Source organism: Canis aureus, chromosome 16, assembly GCF_053574225.1.
Source record: "Canis aureus isolate CA01 chromosome 16, VMU_Caureus_v.1.0, whole genome shotgun sequence".
Taxonomy (NCBI): Eukaryota; Metazoa; Chordata; class Mammalia; order Carnivora; family Canidae; genus Canis; species Canis aureus.
This window is the reverse complement of record NC_135626.1, coordinates 20,679,979-20,698,788: the sequence shown is the minus strand read 5'-3', so window position 1 is coordinate 20,698,788 and position 18,810 is coordinate 20,679,979. Positions and strand designations below refer to the sequence as shown.

At 48.0% G+C, this 18,810-nt stretch overlaps 2 protein-coding genes across 13 annotated transcripts in view; one reads left to right on the top strand and one right to left on the bottom strand.

Moving 5' to 3' along the window:
- CDK5R1 (cyclin dependent kinase 5 regulatory subunit 1) overlaps positions 1–18,810 on the bottom strand; it is a 94,203-nt gene that overhangs the window by 56,846 nt on the left and 18,547 nt on the right. For 4 of the 12 annotated variants that reach the window (XM_077852160.1, XM_077852155.1, XM_077852158.1 and 1 more), the window contains exons 2-6: positions 15,782–15,834; positions 14,679–14,876; positions 9,869–10,051; positions 8,394–8,462; positions 3,864–4,041 (exon numbers count right to left, since the gene is read on the bottom strand). The gene's annotated coding sequence lies outside the window, so the exon portion shown is untranslated. Of the gene's footprint in view, positions 1–3,863; positions 4,042–7,314; positions 7,529–8,393; positions 8,463–8,625; positions 8,769–9,196; positions 9,388–9,868; positions 10,052–14,678; positions 14,877–15,781; positions 15,835–18,810 lie in introns of those variants that run through there. The other 8 variants (XM_077852159.1, XM_077852154.1, XM_077852156.1 and 5 more) reach the window with 5 other exon arrangements.
- Positions 1–18,810, top strand: part of MYO1D (myosin ID) — a 326,058-nt gene that overhangs the window by 293,831 nt on the left and 13,417 nt on the right. The gene's annotated exons all lie outside the window — the stretch shown is intronic.

The following is an 18,810-nucleotide window of genomic DNA, read 5'->3' as shown; positions in this document are numbered from 1 at the left end:
ATGGCCTTTTTGTTTGATTAATACAGAAGGATGTTAGTGCTGAGCCAGGTTTAGAAAATTGGGGATTAATATCTCTAAATGCTGAGCTGATCCCTTTTTTTTTTTTTTCTGGAAAAACAATGACCTTTGTAGAATCTTTTTCCAACAACATTCTTATTTGCCCTTCATCAGGGTTTATTTAGTATTGCAGAGTAAGCCCACTATATAAACCAGAACTCTTTCAGATGACGTGACCAGCTTAAACCCAAAATTGAATATCCTAGAAGAAACTCGGAGTTGAAGGGCCCTGGGGGTTTAAGCACTACTAGACTTGCTGTCAAGACCCTTTGTCTTCCCCTAACCTGACTCTCCTACTCCACCACCTCCCCCCCCCCCCCCCCCCCCCCGCCAGACTCTCTGTGTTGGCCTCATTCTGTCTTCTACATGCTGCCTCTACACAGGGGAGCTGTTGGCCACATGCAGCTCCAGGCTTGCATTATGCCAACATAGCAACCTAAAGGAAAGAGAAGACCTTGCCTAACTCAAATATATGAATCTTCCAAGGGAAGTCTGTGATTGGCCCACACTGGGTTACATGCCCTCTGCCAGGCTACAAGCCTGAGGCCAGAGAACAGGGTCTAGATCCCATGCCCTGAGGCTGGGGAGCAAGGTGCTGTGATGGGTACCAGCACCCATGGCCCAAGTAGGGGTGCATCAGCTCTCCAACAGGAGCGAAGGCAGAGTGCCAGAAGAAGGGAACAGACCAAAACCCATGTGGACTCTACCCAATATCAAGATGTTCTTTTCTCTTGAATGATATCTCTAATTCTTGTCCCAGACTATTTTGATGGGTCACAAGGAAATGATGATATTCTCGAACTACACTAACAGTCTAATTTTTCTACCCTCATCAGTATAATTTTTTAATACTTCCTCATGCTGTCCATTATAGCATATGTCAAGACCACAATTACTGTTTAAAAGTGCTTCCAGGGGCACCTGGCTGGCTCAGTCAGTGGAGCATTTGACTGTTAAGAGTTTGAGCCCCATGTTGGGTGTAGAGGTTACTTAGAAGTAAAATGTGTATATAAAACTAGCTTTATTAGATACTATCTCACTTAGTTCTTTTAGCAATGTGAGCCATTTGTTATTATGGTAAACCCATTTTACAGATGGCCAGGAAGACTTAAAGCAGCTCTGTGGCTTCCCCAAGACCACAGATACAGTGTATTTGGGTGCTTGGTGAATACAGATCCTCTGGCTCCTTCACTAGATCCCCCAGGCATCAGCTCCTGAGACCTCTGTCACCTGTGTTTTCATCCTGGCTCTGGTTTAACTGTATTTATTACTCCTGGGACTGAGCCCCGTGCTGAGTACTTCTGCAAACCCTCACAGACCCACCCCCAGTGCTGTGGACACCACAGTGAATGTTCAGGAAGTGAGGCTGACTGGTAAGGAATGGAGGGTTTAAGACATTATCATTGAAGTGGACGTCCAGCAGGGACCCCTTGGTGTGGAGGAGCCGGCGCCCAGGGAGAAGGCCACCTGGGTCCCCATTGGCAGCTGGTATGTGGGAAGGTGGCAAGGGATCTCCTCCACAGTCAGGAGCCTGGTCTTTGAGAGCCTCTTGGAGTGGCCCATGACTGTGGAGAGAGCATTCTCTCCCATGGGGGATTGCCCACCTCCCATGTCCCCTCTCCATCTCTCCCTCACAAAGACCACAGAAACACTTCTGGCTCCTAAACGCAAGGCCATTCCTTAAGCTAAAGGCACCTACTCTCCCTCAAAATGCCGCAAGAGCCCAGAGGCCCCCCCCCCCAAACAAAACACAGCACCCCACCGCCCCCACCACACTGTCCTGGCCACCTTCCCACAGCACACCCAGCAGTTCAGTGCCCCATATTCCTCTCTTTGAAAACAAATCCCACACCCAAGATTTTAACGGTTTTCACTTCAAAAGGGTTTCAAGATAGAAAAAGTACCAAGCATTCCTTTACCCTTTTATTCTTGAGGGAGCAAGTTCTTGGAACTGTAAAAGAGGTCCTTACCTTTTCTTTTTTTGGGGGACGAAGGAGGTGTGCTCTCCTCTGTCCAGGCTACTTGCTTTTCTAAAGTGATTCCTTATCTTCTTCTGCTTCCCACTCTTGTCCCCACAGTGCATCCAGGATGCCTTCCAGAAGCCCCCCTGACTAAGCTGGGGGAGCTTTTTTTTTAAGATTTTATTTATTTATTCATGAGAGACACAGAGAGAGAGAGAGAGAGAGGCAGAGACACAGGCAGAGGGAGAAGCAGGCTCCATGCAGGGAGCCTGACGTTGTGACTCAATCCCTGATCTCCAGGATCAGGCCTTGGGTGAAGGCGGCACTAAACCGCTGAGCCACCCGGGCTGCCCCTGGGGGAGCTTTTTTTGGGGATTCTTTCTCTACATTCACAGCTGCCTGTTCTGATTTCCTATGAATTCCTCCCAGAAACGACCCAATGCCACAAAGCTAGAGAATAGTTGTTGATTCAAATCCAGGAAGGTGTGTGTGTGTGTGTGTGTGTGTGTGTGTGTGTGTGTGTTCAGAATTTTGCTCCTGGCTGCAAAATTTAGTGAATATAAAAATATGAAATGCTTGCCCTTCTCTCTCATGCATGTCTCTCTTATCGCACCATGAGATGCCTGTTGGAACTGGATCAGAAATCTCCTCAAATGACAGCTAACTCTCTTAGTTTCTCACTGTTGCTCTAACACGTGACCACAGACTTCATGGCTTAAACAGAAATTTGTTTTCTCACAGTTTGGCCCCATAATAGAGGGTCGGCAGGACTGTGCTCCCTCCAGAGGCTCTGGGGGTGGGGGTGGGGGATCGCTCTGAGCTTCCTCTAGCTTCTGGGGGCCACAGGCATCCCTTGGCTTGTGGCTGCATTGTTCCCATTTCTGCCTCTATGGTCAAATGGCCTTCTGTTCATTGTCAAATCTCCCTATGCCTCTCTTAACAGGGACACTTGTGACTGTGTTTAGGGCACACCAGGGTCATCCTGGATAATCTCACCATCTCAAGAGCCTTCATAGTCCCATCTGCAGAGTCTGTTTTTTGCATTGTGAGGGAACATTCACAGGCTCCAGGCATTAGGACATAGCTATCTCTTGTGGGGCCATTATCCAGCCTGCCATACCACCCATCACCGTCACCCCCACACACATACCGCTAAGTTCTACATGACGGCAGCTTTTCTCCCTTTCCACTTCCTGAATCTCAGGGGACCAGCTCCTTAGCATTCTCTGCCTTATCACTTTCTACCACCGCCACAGCAACAGGGCCCCAGGTCCCTTGCTTCTCCTCCAGTCAGGCTACCTTCTTCCCCACACACATTGCCCAGGTGGGGCAGGAGAGGTACAAGCCTTACGTGGGGTAGATCCCAACTAGGCCAATTTTGTGGCCATAAGAATCAAGTTGTTTTGCTTTTGCTTAGCCTTGACTAGTGCAGATAATGTCTTGGCTCTGCCCTTCTGTCAATATTTATAGACTGTAAAGTCAGTGAGGATAGAAGGCAAACCCTTGGGTTATAGTCCATGGTGCTCGGCAGTGTCCCAGTAGGCCAGACACTCCAGTCCAGTCGGCCACCTGTCTCCTTGCACACAGCCCTTGGACAGCCATGTGGACCCTCCCTTCCGTGGTTAGCCACCACCAGCCCATCCTCTTGCCAGCATCCAGGGTGGGTTTGGCAGTGCCAGACACAGCTCCAGATGCCATTGATGCCACTCTGAAGCCCTGTGCCTGCATGGGGTCCTTTTTCCTGTGGCCTTTGTCATGGCCCAGAGTCGAATCCCGTGCCCTCTACTGTGCTACATACAGCTAGAAGAGGGCATGTGCTGTTGGGCTACACACCACGTATACTACTACCTGGAGTTGCCACTTGATGGCGAGGACTGAAGAAAAGTCGTTGTGGAGAAGCCAGCTGTGCTGCCGATAACCACTGCTCCTGCGCCAGTTCCTATCTGCTTAAGGCAGAAGCTTGGGTTGGGAACTTCAGTGGAGACTATGTAACTGAAAACTTCCTCTCTGCTGTAAGAATTCTCTAGAAAAGAAATAAAAAACAGTTCCAGATGGTCAATGGAAGGTTTTTCCTGGTTGGAAACGGATGCTGTCTCCTTGTTGAGAGTAATTGGGCCTTGAAAATAGGGGTCAGTGGCACCTGGGTGGCTCAGTCGGTTGAGCATCTGCCTTCAGCTGAGGTCATGATCTCAGCATCCTGGGATTGAGGCCCTCAGCGGGCAGCCTGCTCAGAGGGAAGCCTGCTTCTCCTTCTCCCTCTGTCCCTCCCTCTGCTTATGTGCGTACACCCTCTCTCCCTCTCTCTCAATAAATAAAATCTTTTTTTAAAAAAAGAAAAGGAAAAGGAAATAGGGTCAGAACTTATCAGCTTCTGATAAGGAGGCCTCACAAAGGAAGATGACCCAGGATATAGAAGAACAGTCTCTAGCTCTTTTCAATTATGCAGCCACAACTTTCACTGTTTATTTATTGCTCTTAGACACAGACACTGTCTAGGAGTCTATAGTGTCACATTTTTGTACATATATGCACAATTGAAGATTTCTTTTCAAACTCAGAACTGACAAAAGATTTGGAGACTGTGATAAAATAGAACATTTATGGAGGTGATTTGAAGAACAAAGAGTTTGATATAGTCTGAAAATACATAGGGGACAAAAATAAATAAAAAAAGAGGGAGTTCTTGGTGAGTCTGGAACATTATTCAGCAAATATTTGCCAAGCACCTGCTATATGCCAGGCCAGACACTGGGTTAGGCAGTGAGGATGCGTCCGTGAACAAGACCTGATCCAGCTCAGGAGTTTATAGTCTCATGGAGAGACTGGATAAATAAAGATGGAATTAAAGTCCAAAGTGTTAAGTGCATCAAAGAGACAGTTAACCTTGTCTTAGAGGATCAGAAAATGCTCCCCTAAGTGATGCTCATATTGAAAGTCAAATGAGAAAGAAAAAAAGAAAAGAAAAGAAAATCAAATGAGAAATAGCAGTTGGTCCAGAAAAGGGACCAAGAGTTTTCCAGGCAGGAACAGATTGTGTAAAAGGCCTGAGGTAAAAACATCATGGCGGATGGGTGTATGGGGTGAGCCAAGAGGCTGATGGCTAAATGAGCCAGAGAAAGGCAGGTAAGGTTAGTGAAGAAGAAATGGTGAGGGGAATGAGAGGAAGCATGAGGAAGCATGCAATCATTTGGGTCCAGATTCTCCCAGCCTAGTGACCCAGCCCCTGGGACATGGTAGCTGTTGTCACTGAAGGTAGGCTCCTTCCTGTTAGGCCAGGAAGCTGCCTCACCCTTCTGCTTTCTTCCTGAGACTCCAGGAGACCACAGCTACCTGGGGGAGGGCCTTCAGGAAGCTGTCATTACCAGAGCCCATCATACAGTCTCCTGTCCCAGACCTCATTGTTCTGGGGCTGAGAAGTTTGGGTCCTGAAAGTGGAAAGACATCTTCCTATCCAGTGGGATTCTGGATCTGTTCTCATCCCTGAGATATGTTATCAGATGCACAGCTCTAATGTCATATCTTGTAAACCCGGGAAGAAAAGTTCCTGAGATCACCCAAAAAAACACACAAGAAATTTTAGAAATCACCTGACAAGAAATGTCAAGTAATACTGACTGGAAATCAAACCATAGCAGCTGCTTCCCACAGCTGCATCCCATGTGGTGACCGTGTCTGAACAAACTAAATGAGTCTAAAAATAATCAGGAATCTAAAACTCTTTAGGAGCCGGGTCTACAAATGAGATAGCCACAGAAATGAGGAGGGGGTGGGGATTTGTCTCTGGGCATTTGGATCAGTGGTCAGACGTACATCACCCAAGGGACCGAAGAAATAACCCCAGAGTCTGCAGTTCCCCACTCATCCTGATTGATTAAACCTCATGGTACCCATTTTACAGATGGAGAAAAAAGCATGTTGACATCTGTACTCTTCAGACTAAGAATTCCTAACCTCAGCTATCATCCAAGTCCAGGTGACTTCCTAAGGAAAACAAAAGCAATGAAATACAGAAATCAGTAACTTTTTCATTGTTTCTATCATATGTCTGAGCCCGTTAGTGTGGAGGGAGTTTATGACACTTTCCTAAGAAGCAACCCTTCTTTTAGTTGTGAAACCGAGACTTGGGACTTTCTCCCCAGTAGAGGAAAAAGTTGACGTCAGAAGAAAGTATGCTTCACCAAGACAAAAGCAAAAGGATGCTTTTTTTTAATTGTGGGAAATTTTATTTTATTTTTTTTAATTGTGGGAAATTTTAAAAGATATACCCATTTAGGCCCCCCTCCCACCAAAAATAGATATGTATTCCTGTGCATAGAAGAGCACCAGCAAAAAAAAAAAAAAAAAACTTACTGCATTTTTATAGTAAGAAAACAGATTTATCCCTGGTTGTAGTAGCTCTATAGTAATCATAATAATAGTAGCAGCAAATGCTGGTTAAGCACTTATGCTGCTGGCATGTGCTGAGAAAGCTCTCTGCCATGGCTCATGACTCTTTGATCTTCACAAAATCTGGATGAGGGTGATACTGCTGTTAACCCCATTTCATGACCGAGGAAACAGGCATTGGGAGAGGTGTGGAAATCCACCCAGGGCCCACCGCCTGTCCACGGAGAGGGCCGGGTCTGCCCCCGCCAGGCTCACCCCAGACTGGAGGTCTGGGTGCAAAACTGCCCCAGTTCTAGTGTTGGTCAAAGAAGCTAAACAGACTGATTTTTTTAAGAGTCTTCTCTGTTTCCTGTGGGGAGTTTTCTCTGATTTGCATTTCACCCTTTCGTTCTTGGTGATATTGACGCTTCCTTTTCCTCCCCACAACGGGATGAATGGCTGTTGGTTTAGGAAATGGTGTCTCATCTCCGAATATGTTCTCAAGTGTTCCCTCCAAACACTGTAATGCTTTATCTTAACATCAAAGACTTTAAAGGCCTTCAGCAAACAAGGATAGTTTGGGACAGAACTCTTTCATTCAGACCACCCGTGGGAAACTTACTTTTGAAAGGCTTTCTAATCCCGAATTGGGTAGTTTCTGCCCACGATTAGGAGACCAGGAGACCGTATCAGGCCTTCAGTGGCGGGATGGGAGTTGAGACAGGAAGTGGATGATACCCCACAAAGAATTTTTTTTCTATACCATTTTTAGCTACCTTTTCCTTTAAGCACAGAATATAAAATTATTCTTGGAAGATGTGTACATTGTATTAGACACGAGTATTTGGAATGTTTCAGGGAAACTGGGATTTATGTAATCCAGGTTGACTGGTTAGGGTTCTGTGGACAAAGAAGTAATCATGACCCATACCTCAGCAAATTAATGTTTTCCCAAATCATTTTACGTTTTTGGTCATGTGTTTCACTAGTATGTCTATTTAAGTATTCCTTAACGCTCTGGCTCACAAACACGGAAGCAACTTCTGTGAGGTGTTGAAATTTCCTCTTTAACTTCCTCAGACTTCTTTTCAGTTTGTTCTTGATTGTGTGGGAATTTGTGGGCCTCGATCGCAGAAAGTCAGCCTCTAAAAGAGGAAGACTGCTTTAATGTCACTCTCATAACACTCAGTTTAGACTGCAGAAATGATGTACATCACTTGGGCCTTCTCGTCCCTATTTTAGGTGTGTTTCCAAGGAGTAGGTTGGTTGTCATGGTTTAGAAGAACTTCACTGTCAGGATGCAGTCATGCTAGAGGGAGGCACAGGCCATCTGTCCCTCAGGGAGAGGTCTTTAGGAAATAAATAGCCTTCTGGCCGGAATGTTTTAGATGTTTCTGTGCTTAATGCAGAACTCAAGGTCAGATCATTTCTCAAAGCCCAGTTCTAGAATTCTGATCTTTTAGGTAAATGTATGGAAAGGTAGTGTGCAGGCTTTAGCTTTCCCCAGTTGTACTGGTCAGGAAGTAGCTGGACCAAGGGGCTAATTCCCTCCCCCGATCTTTTCTGCATCTTTGTCCTTCTGTTCCCTGTTCATTCTCCACCCCCACTATCCCACCTGCGGGGAAGATGAACTTTGCCAGTCATCTTTGAACAGGGTAAGGTTAGAATTCTGGAATGCAGGAATAAGAGCAGTTTGCGTTTATTACTTTTGTTCAGAGTTTTTTTGTCTGTGGCTGTGGCAAGACAGACCTGGTTGAGAATCCTTCCCTACCCTGGGGTTCCAAGAGTGGCTTCCAAGATTAGCCCAGAGCACAGAGGACTCTTGGAATGGGCACCTAGCACGTGTCTAGCTAGACAGACCCAGTTCTGTCGGTCAGGAAATGGCACTCCAGTCAGATTCAGTGTCCTCTTATTCCTGGGCATGCCACGGCAGCTGAGAGCAGAGCCCTTGGGAGCCAGCTCCTGCCAACCCACACCTCCCTGTCACATGCCTATTATTCATCAACATACCTCTTTAATATCTTACAAAGTGTGATGCTCCAGACCCAGGCAAGATGTGTCATAAAGGGGAGACTTCACCTGGTGGATAAAAAGGCATGTGTTCCTGCCCACGTTTTGCTATTCGCTGAGTTTTCAGAAACTTCCCAACCACACCCCTTGGTCTTTGTCTGAGTTCAAAGGGAGGCATCTATGCTAACAGGATGTTTCTGGGCTCAGTCCCTATGGCATTCAGGAGGCTGACCTTGGGAAGTCCACTCCAGAGACTTCATCTGAGCCCAGGGCCTGGGCCACCCCCCTCAGCTAGCATCCCATCACCGGCTCAGCAGTTACAGAGACAATTAAGACCAGTTTCTGCCCTCAGACAGTAGTTTCACGAGTCTTTCCCTGTTCATGGGAAAATACAGTTTGAATGATAATAGCAAGAGGTTGGGCTTCAAGTACCCCTAAAAAATAAAATTAAAATAAAACCCACAGATTTTCTTTTTCTGGAGCAGGGATCTGAGTGGGAACGCTGTCACGTGCGGCAAACTGCTGCACGATGGTCCTTGCCCCCCTTGGTCTTCAGGGGTCCCACTAATGCGATTTCACATCTCCTCAGGAGTAGTAGCCCTCTCTCCTCTCTGGCCGACAGAAATCCCCGGTTTAAGGGAGAAAAACGAAAGAAAGCCCGCTATTCGCCCACATACCCCATTTCCTAACGTTTTTGTCTGAGCCCAGCCTATCCCCTTAGCTGACCGGAATCCGTGTCCCCGGTCCCTTGCAGCCCCCCAGCGAGCTCAGTGCGCCCGCAGATGAGCTGAGCCCCAAATCACCTTCTCCAGAAAGACCAACAAGACCAGCCGGGAGGAGGGAGGGCGGTGTGGGGTGGGGGCGCCACAAGATGCGTCCAGCTGCAGTCTGGAAGGAGGCCTGAGCTCGGGCCTCTCGGGGCGCCCCGGTGCAGGGCTCACGGGCCGGGCCGCAGCCCCGCGGAGTCGCTGGGGCGCCGTCGCCATGGCAACCGGAGCCGCGCAGCCTCCGCGCAGCCTCCGCGCAGCCTCCCCGCCGCGGCCCACCCGGGCCCACCCCGGGCGGCGGGACAGTCTTTGTCTCGCTCGCTCGCTCGCTCGGCGCCCGCGCCCCCACCCCCACCTCGGGCCTCCCCTCCCCTCCCCTCCCCTCCCCTTCCCTCCCCTCCCCCGCCTCTGCCCCTCCCCCTCCTCCCCGTCCTCCCTCCTCCTCTCGCCCCTTCTCCCTGCCTTTGTCGCCGCAGATGCCTGGAGCCCCGGGCTGCGCCCGCCGCTCCCGTTTGTTATTCTTGGGGACCTCAGTGCCTCACTGGAAACCAGTCTTTTAAAGAGAGGATTAAGAGAACCGGAGCTGCTCTTCCTCACCCGGCCCGTGGCCCCTCTGGCTGCGGCCCTCTGTGGCCCCACTGCCCCCCTGCCCTCCACCCCCCGCCCCGCGCCCCTAGGGCGGCGGAGCTGGAAGTCCTGCACGCTCACCTCCTCCGGGCACGGAGAACTGACCGCTGGAGTTCCTCATCCACGTGGGATTGCCGTCCCGAGTCAGAATGCCCAGGGCTTCCAGGGCTTGAGCTCTTTGGGTCCGGGGTGTGTGGAATTGTTGTGTAAGCAAAATGTGCCGTGCTGCTTTTAGCATTCAGGGTACCCTGGTGATGAAAAATGCTGGGGCCACAGTAATGACCCGCAGCCCATAAACCCTTCCGTTATCCATCTTTGTCCTGGGGCAACATAGCAGCTCTGATGGGTGGCACCGCTTAAATGTCAGATTGTCTTATATTCTAGCAGGTGCCCTCTTCTTTATAGTAACAGCGGAGGAAGGAAGGAAGGAAGGAAGGAAGGAAGGAAGGAAGGAAGGAAGGAAGGAGCGAGCATTTGTGACACACCGTGATCTAATTAGATTTTAAAAATAAATATATTCTAGATGTTAGCTATATCTGTCCAGCACACCGGCATCTGGTTTACCTGTATGTTTTGGAATAATCTCTTCCATGTTCTGAAAGACACACTCAGTATTTAAACGATGAAACAGTAATTAACAGGAATCTCAGACCACTCTTGTCATGGTCATGAATCAGTGGCTCTCCAGTATCATCTCGTTTCCATAACATTCCATGGCCCCATTGCCATCATTTCTACATCAGAAACCTCAGCATGGCTGAGGTTTCAGTTTAAAGTCACCCCCTGATAAATAAATGAATTTATCCTAGATATTCACACAGAACAATGTCTAGACAGCCACACAGCAGTGGAACAGTGGGTGCTTGTAGGGAGAGGAGCTGAAAGAGCTAAAGGAGAGGATGGAAGGAAAAGGTACTTTCCCTATATTAACTCTAGTACCTGTGGATGTTATATTATGTGCCATTTACTACTGACTTTTTAAAATAAAATCTGATATTAAAATTTAATATCACTTCCTCAAGAATGCATTCCCAAATTCCCCCTAAAGTAGGTCTATGTGATTCCATAGATCACTTTTTACGTTCAGAGCTCTGCCCAGAATTCTGGCTAAACCATGGTGAGTGTATAAGTCATATTTATCTAAGTCTCCATGCCAGACTCCAAGCTCCATGAGGGCAGGAGCAAGATCTGTCTTATACGCCACCATATCTTCAAGGGCTGACACACAGTCAGCATTTAGTATGTATCTGTTGATAACAGAGATGAGGAGAAGTGGACATGAAGGCCAGGAAATCGGGAGGGGTGCCCATCTCTGTGGCCCTCTGAGCTTAGTGACCTTCCAGAGGCTTGACCACTCCCTCCTATAGTGGTTTGCAGATGCTTCTCTAGTAATCCTGGTGTACAATCAAGGTTAAGAATCCTTGCTCTAGGGCTTCCCAGAGCAAGTGGGGACACTTATGTTTACCAAACCCAAGGATTTTATTTCAGCCATAAAGCTGATGCTAATACACTTTAGCCTGGACAAAGAGATTATTTGCTTTAGCCCACTTCAGATTGTTTCAGTACTGCTCATAGAACCTCTCCCTCACTTTGCCTTAAAAAGCCTACGGGTCCCGTTCTGTGACAGTTGTTTAAAACAAATGTAACTATCTAATCAGGGCACGAACCATTTTTCAGACTTGCCAGGGCAGCAGTGACCTAAATATTACTCAGGTGTCTGACTTCCCGCCCCAGAGGAAGAGTGTATTTGGTTTGATTGTTTTCATGCTAAGGAAGTTGAGCCAGTAATTCAAGGTCCCCATTGGGATGGCTGAATCATTTGATGCTATGAAAGAGTTATTTAGACAGAAAGCAGTGGTATAGAGTTATGATGGAATTAATTTTTAGCAGAATCAGTTATGCACTCAATCTAATTCATTGTGCCATTTTTTTTAGTTGTTAGTAGATAAAAACTGGAGGGGTTGGTGGAAATATCTCAGCCCTTTTATACCATCCAGAGTAAATCTTTGGAAAGGGTGACTAACCCATTTATGAGCCAACAGGTGTAGTGGTAGACTGTTCTGCCCTCTTGATCCCAAGTAACCCTGCAGGCAGTAAATAAGGCCTGTGTTAGAAGCCACTAAAGCTGTATACACGCAGCAGGGAAATCTGCCTAAACTGCCCACCAAGGTACTAGATACAACTGACTTTCTACTAGAAATGTCCCTGCAACTCAAGGTCAAGGCAAATTTGGCTAGCAGTCACCTGGGATACTTCCCACTGAACTGTCTCAGGAGACTCGGGAACAGGGAAATAAAGGTTACTCTTGGGCTCTTAAGTTAGTGATCATGGAGAAAATTGGAACTCTTTGTGGCTGGCAGGAAAAGCACAGATGTGGCCTGAGAGAGCCTCTCGTTTCCAGCCATCATGCTCCAGCCTGGATCCAAACGACCCATTTCTGGGAACTTAAAATAAAAAGTAAGAAAGCAGTCAAATAGACTGGAAACCCCATGGGGCCTTTGATGTGTCTACCAGCAGCAGCATGGTGAGTGGTTTCTGTGATGTGGGATTCCTGAGCAAGAAGGACTGGACCACCGCCACTGGTTCCTCTCTCATTATAGGGCCAGAAATAGATGCCCCATCCTGGGAAAAGGGAAATAAGGCTGCATGGAATGTTTCATCTGTTGGAATATTGTTCTGCGCTGCCTGACAAGATTACTGAGTTCTCAGTTCTATAGCAGTGGCATTGAGTAAGAGTCTGAAAATTGATGCATTATGTACTCGCTTAAAATAGCAAATGCAGAATAGAAAAACCAGAGCTGCTAAGAAGTGTGCAGAACATATTGATAGAAAGGCCTGCTTTGCCTCTGTTATTAGCAGCATGAAAGGGTATATCGGAGCAGGGGGCAGATTTTCCATCAAAAGCAGTCATGTGGTAAAGGCTTCTGTACCACAGTGAGGCAGGGGTACATTTTTTAGCTAACATAACTGAGTGCAAATCCTTCTGTTCTCAAACAGGTGGTAGAAAGTGGGCAGTTGGTTTCTTTTCACGTCAGTGTTCTGGAGTTGGTTTATGAGATGGTTGCTTCTGTTTTAAACTCTTTGAATTCCCCTCAGAACAAAAATCCCCAGTTACTTGCTACCTAATCAAATATTCTCTGCCGTGGGTTATGGGCGCCTGGATGGGCAACAAAACTGAGTAAGACTGAGGGGGAAAATGTATAAAAATAACCTTGTCATCATCCTTTGTCAGCTTAAATGGGATTTTTTTAAGTACCCAAGAACCAATTGAAGGGGCCTTCTAGAATCGACAAGCCTCCTGCCAGCATGGACCTGGATGGTGGCAGAGTGGTCTCCTAAGGGGCTGGCCATGGCCAGGCAAGGAGGCCTGGAGGAGCAAGGGCTCTTGCAGCCTCGTCGTAGTCGTTTGATCAGCACCCTAAGTGTAAGACCCTCCTTCACTGAAGCACTTCACTCCATTGACAAATGATCATGGAGCACAGACGTAGCACCGACCACTGCACTGTAGCCACTTTGCCTACATTTTCTCCAGCCTTCCCCAAAGTCCCATGGAAGAGAGAGCATTACCCCTCTTATTTATCCTTGTTTAGGAAACTGAACCTCAAAGGATCAAGTCGTTGGCCAGAGCCAGGCAGCTGAGTTCAAACCCCGGACCAGCTGATTCCAAACTGCAGGTTTTCCTCCACCATGTCCCATTGTGTCCTCTCTCAATTAAGCAACATTCCTAGAAATACAAAGAACCTGAAGTCCCCAGGCCATCTCTTCCCTGCTGCTGCTGCCGCTGCCGCTGCCGCTGCCAGCTAAAATGTCCCGCTCTCATGTGTGTTATAGTCAGTTCCACAAGACTGGTTGGTGTCCGAGACAAATCACTTTTTCCAGGCTCAACAAGCAGTTGAATGCGCTAACAGCCCCTAAATGGGGACTTGAGCTAACCATTCAGTAAAACATACTTTGCCGATTGCTGTGGGACACTGACCAGTTTCAAAATTCCTATAGGTACCACAGTTTTAGAGAATGTGGCCCTCTATTTCCAAAGCCAAGATTTCTGTTAATTCTTGTTTTTGTTTTTCCCTTGTAATTTGTACTATCACTCCTAGGAATCCTGCTTTAAAAGTTTGGATGTCTTCAGATAAAGATTGCTGGAAAGAATGTTGGGGAAAGTCTTTTAAAAAAAAATGTAATAAAGGGTTTGAAATAGGGACTAAGGGACTCAGAGCAGGAGAGGGTGGCAGCCAGGTCGGGAAAGGCACGGTTGCTCAGGTGGGGTGACTTACTTGCCATGCTGACACTGCATTCTCAGATTCTAGGTTTATTTGCCTAGTAGAGCACAACACCACAATGATATCATAAGTAATGATTTTATAATAGAATCCACATACACAGTAGGTTTTGTGAAACAGTTGTCATGTGTGACCTACCTTACTGGATGTGTTTCCCTTAAGAAAAGGAGAGTAATGAGCTGTGTATCCCTGAGTCTGCCTCACGTGTAGTACAACCCTTTGGATTTCCTTCCCAGAGGAAGTCAAGCTCTACAGTGTCCAAAACCAAACTGATTGTCCCAGTCTCTTCCATCCCCCAAGCTGAAGAGCTAGGAACACGGTAAATCCCCTTTTACCACCCACATTAGTCAGTTACCAGATTTCTTACTCCCATGCATCTCTCAGACTTGATCTATCTTTGTTCCTCTTACCAACCCCAACCCTCGCTCTCTGATGGGCAAGTTTGCTAACTGGTCCTCCAGCCAGTAAATGCCCACATCAGTGTCTCTTCCACGTCACCTGTTTTCTCTCCATTGATTTAATGTATTCGCTCTTGATTAAGCTTCTGCTATATGCCAGACAACCTTTTAAGCATGGGGGATATGGACAAGATTCCTTCCCATGGAGCTTACCTTTGGGAAAGGGGTGGGAGCTACAGGCAGATAGATGGTGAACAAGCCAAGGATCAAACAAGTCAGTTTCAGATAGTGGTGCAGGCATTGAAGAAAACAAAGTATTATCCATCTTCCCTACTTAAGAATCACTGAGGGGGTGCCTGGGTGGCTCAGTGAGTTAAACGTCCGATTCTTGATTTTGGCTCAGGTCGTGATCTGAGGGTCATAAGATAGAGTCCCCAGTCAGGCTCTGCACTGGGTGTGGAGTCTGCTTCTCCCTTCCCTCTGCTCCCAACTCACAGCTTGTGTGGGCTCGCTCTCCCCCTTCCCCCCCAAAAAAAGAATCCTTAAGAGTATCCCCATTGCCTACAAATCTGAGCCTATACTCCCAGCCTATCTGGCTGGCCTCAGCTCCCAAACACTCTTCAGTCCTGACCTCTGGTCCCGTGCTTGACATTCTCTCGACATTCTCTAAATTTCACTTTTAGGTCAAGCTTCAAGGTCATCTCCGTCTGGCCAAGTCCTCCTCACCCTCTGAGGGGCAGCTCATTGCCTCCTGTCTGTAGGGTTCCGGAGATCTCTGTGTGCTAGGGAAGCCCAGGTAGGCTTCAGGGAGGAAGCACAATTAGAGCTTGGGGCATGTTGTCAAAGGGGGGAGACCCAGTGGCTTTGCCGCGTGAGCCCACTGGGCTCACTGTGAGCCTCTTCTCACAAGGACTCAGCACCGTCTCAGAGCTGCCTTCCTCTGCAGGGAATAGTGTGAGGAAGAGAAACCAGTTCTAGAGCAGGGTACTGCGAGCCCAGTTTGTTCAGACAGTGTGTCTGCCTCGCAGATCCACCGGCCACACGGCACAAGAGGCTGCACCCTCTCCACAAAGCGGTCCATGTCTGCTTGGCACTGGGCACTCCCCTCCACTCTGCTTCCTGCACGACTCTACAGACCTTTAGTGGGGCCAGCTCTAGTGCCTTAGATAGTAGCCATTTGTTCGGTCGGCCTCCCTCCCAGGGCTGTAAGCTTCTTGAGAACGGAGCTGTTTTATTATTTATCTTGCAGCCCCAAGCCTTAGACACAGATGTTTGATGTGGAATGCGTTTCGAGACAATGCTGAGGAATTCCTGACCTTGAGAATAGACTTCTTTTTCTTGGTTCCCAACGCTGTTCAAAAATGCCATCCTAAAAAAAAGAAAAAGAAAAAAGAAAGCCATCTTCTAAGCCCAAGCCCAGTGAAAATGATTAATTTTACGGAGACGTCCTTCCCATGAGCCTCGTTTTAGTATGCACGCCCCCAGTGTGTTCGCATGTAGTTGAAGGCCCTTCGGTACTCCGTCCTCAGATGGGGCACTGCCGTCCTGCTCGCTCCTCCACCGAGTGACCCACAGCCACTGCAGATGGAGGCTAAGATGCTCCCTGACTGCGGGGGACTGAGCAGGGAGCTACAGGAGGGTGTCCCTGACAAACCACTAGAAGCCATCTGTTCAGAGGAAGATGTGGGTCCTGGGGCATGTTCAGTCCGGTCTCACTTTGCACGTTCATTAATGATGTGAGTAGAAAATAAACACCAGCATTCACAGATGGTGCTAACTTTGGAGGTGCTGTTAACAGAAGCGTCAAGATAGGAGAAGTAGAAATGTAAGCAGGAAACAGCAAAGATGTTAAAACAACAACTCTCAAACAGCTATTTTTTGGTAAAATCAAGCCCCTCAGAACACAAGCACCAAGACGAGAAGCTGAAGGAGAAGGCAGAGAACAGGAGCTTTCGGACAGATGTCTCCCCAAGGCCCCGGCCTCTTGTGACAGACGCAACATGGCCCGGGCATCCCCCTGACCCAGCCTGCAAGGCCACTCTGGTCACGGCCGCTGCCCCATTTGTTTTGTGGTAGGCCTTCTGTTTGGTTTGGTAGGGTTTTGTCTCGTTGCTGCTGTTTTTTGTTCTTTCTTCATATTTGAGGAAGTTGTGGGTTTTGTTCTTACAGTTTGGCTTTGAAAGATTTTATTACCCCTCGCATAAAGCATTAATTTGGGCATTTGGGGAGGGACCGCGGAATACACCCTTTAAATGAAGAGTCCAGATTCCAAATATATAAAGCAGAAGGAATCACTTCTCACCACCTCCATCTCTGATGGCAGGAGGGAGAGACAAACTGGAGAGGCAAGCAGCAGCCCTTGGCCTTGCAGAGGGTCGGGGCAGGGGCGGAGGGGCACCAAGCTGCCTCCACCTGGCCAGGGGATAGCTGCCAATGCACAGAGCATAGGAACCTTCTGGATCTGGATGACAAAAACATAAACCAGGAGTGTCCAGGGAGCAGCAGTTCTCCTCAGGGACTCCTGGTGGAAAGGCTAGACACCAGTAGGCACCAGGGAATAGTCAGGACAGTGCAGCAACTCTCCAGGCACCACGACATACCCCCTTCTTTGACTGCCTGGAAGCAACTGTGCCTGGCAACATCAGCCGTCTTCTGGCCAAGGAGTGGAAGAAGTAAATGCCCAGGAAGTGAAAGTGCACATAAAGTGGGGGTCATGGTCACAGCAAGACCGTCCAAACCTTAGTCGCATTACAGCGGATTCTGAATGCTTTTGACTCTGACTCGTGAGCACCAGGGATGAAAGAATCGCATCCCTGCTGCAGCCAGGCTGCCCCACACGAGCACTAAGAGAGCATCTCAGCGTGAGGACTGAACAGATGGGAGTCAGTGGACGGGGGCATCATTCCAGAGACAGATCCCCCGGGCCTGGGTCTAGCCTCACCACTTAGCGGCTAGGAGGAGCTCCTTGACCCGTCCAAGCCTCTCTGTCCTCATCCACAGCACGGCTGCAGTCACAGCGCCTCATAAAGTTTGGTGAGGATTAAAGGGGGTGATGGGAGCAGTGAAAGGCTCCATCCAGTGCCAGTACATGGCAGGTTCTTGATGAACGCACGATGATTCTCAGCCTCCCCTGCCCCAGTCAAAGATGCCTTTGCGTCTACACAAGGTACGCTACTAAGCAGTATCAGCCTTGGCCGGCGCATATCTGTTTATATATGTATATATGTTTCTAAACTCCATCGGTCCAAGCGTTTGTCAGCCTACCACATGCGTTTATTTCCCCGAGAACTTCATTAGCAGTGGGGCAGGAACACCTAACAGGGGAAAGCTTGGATTTACCAAGCAAGGTAGTGAGTCACTGTGCAAAGCAATTCTTCTGTGCCCAAAAGCATCCCCTGAATGGTGAGCATCCCTAATGCTCTATGCTTGAACAGACCCTCACTCAGAACCAGGTGCCAGGGGCATGCATGCCCAAGAGCCTAACCAGCTCACTTCTCAGCGATCCCGCTTTGATGATGCTCCGGGCTGGCCCCAGGTCTTCTGGTTGGTGTCTTATATCAGAGTGAGTCCCAGCTACTTTCTCAGCCTCGTCTTTTAAGAAATACTATTCTTTCTTTAGACATTTATGGAACTCCTGTTTTGTCTTAGACACTGCAGTAGGAGCTCTCGGCAGGGGAATGAAAACTCCTCCGCTCTGCTGTGCTCAGAAACACATAGTAAATAACAGGAGCAGCTCACTAGTATATTCTAGGGACTATTTTAGCAGCGGCATGTATAGAGGCTTAGGCTTAGACTCAAGCCTCGATGCCTGGGTCCAAATTCTGGCGGTGCTGTGTGACCTTGGCTGATACTTAGCCTATGTGGGCCATGTTTCTTCTTCTGAAAATGGAACTTACCTCATGCAGTCATGAGGATGTTGCAAGTTGATATTTATAAAGCACTAAGTACATACTATATGCTTTCTTGCTATTCTATTATTATTATAACACTGGCATACCTCATTTTACTGGGCTTTGCTTTACTGTACTTCATAGAAAGTGCTTTTACAGATTGAGGGTTTGTGGCAACCTGGCGTCAAGCAAGTCTCATGGCACCACTTTTCCTACAGCACTGGCTTCCTGTCTCTCACGTTTTGGTGATTTTCCCAATATTTCCAACTTTTTCATTGTTATTATATTTATTATGGTGACCTGTGACCAGTGATCTTTGATGTTACTATTGTAATTGCTTTAGGGACCCTAGAAACTGAGTCCATGGGCGAACTTAAGTGATAAATGTTATGTATTCTGACCCCTCCACCGACCAGCTGTCCCCCCACCTTCCACTGCATGTCTCTCCTCCTCCC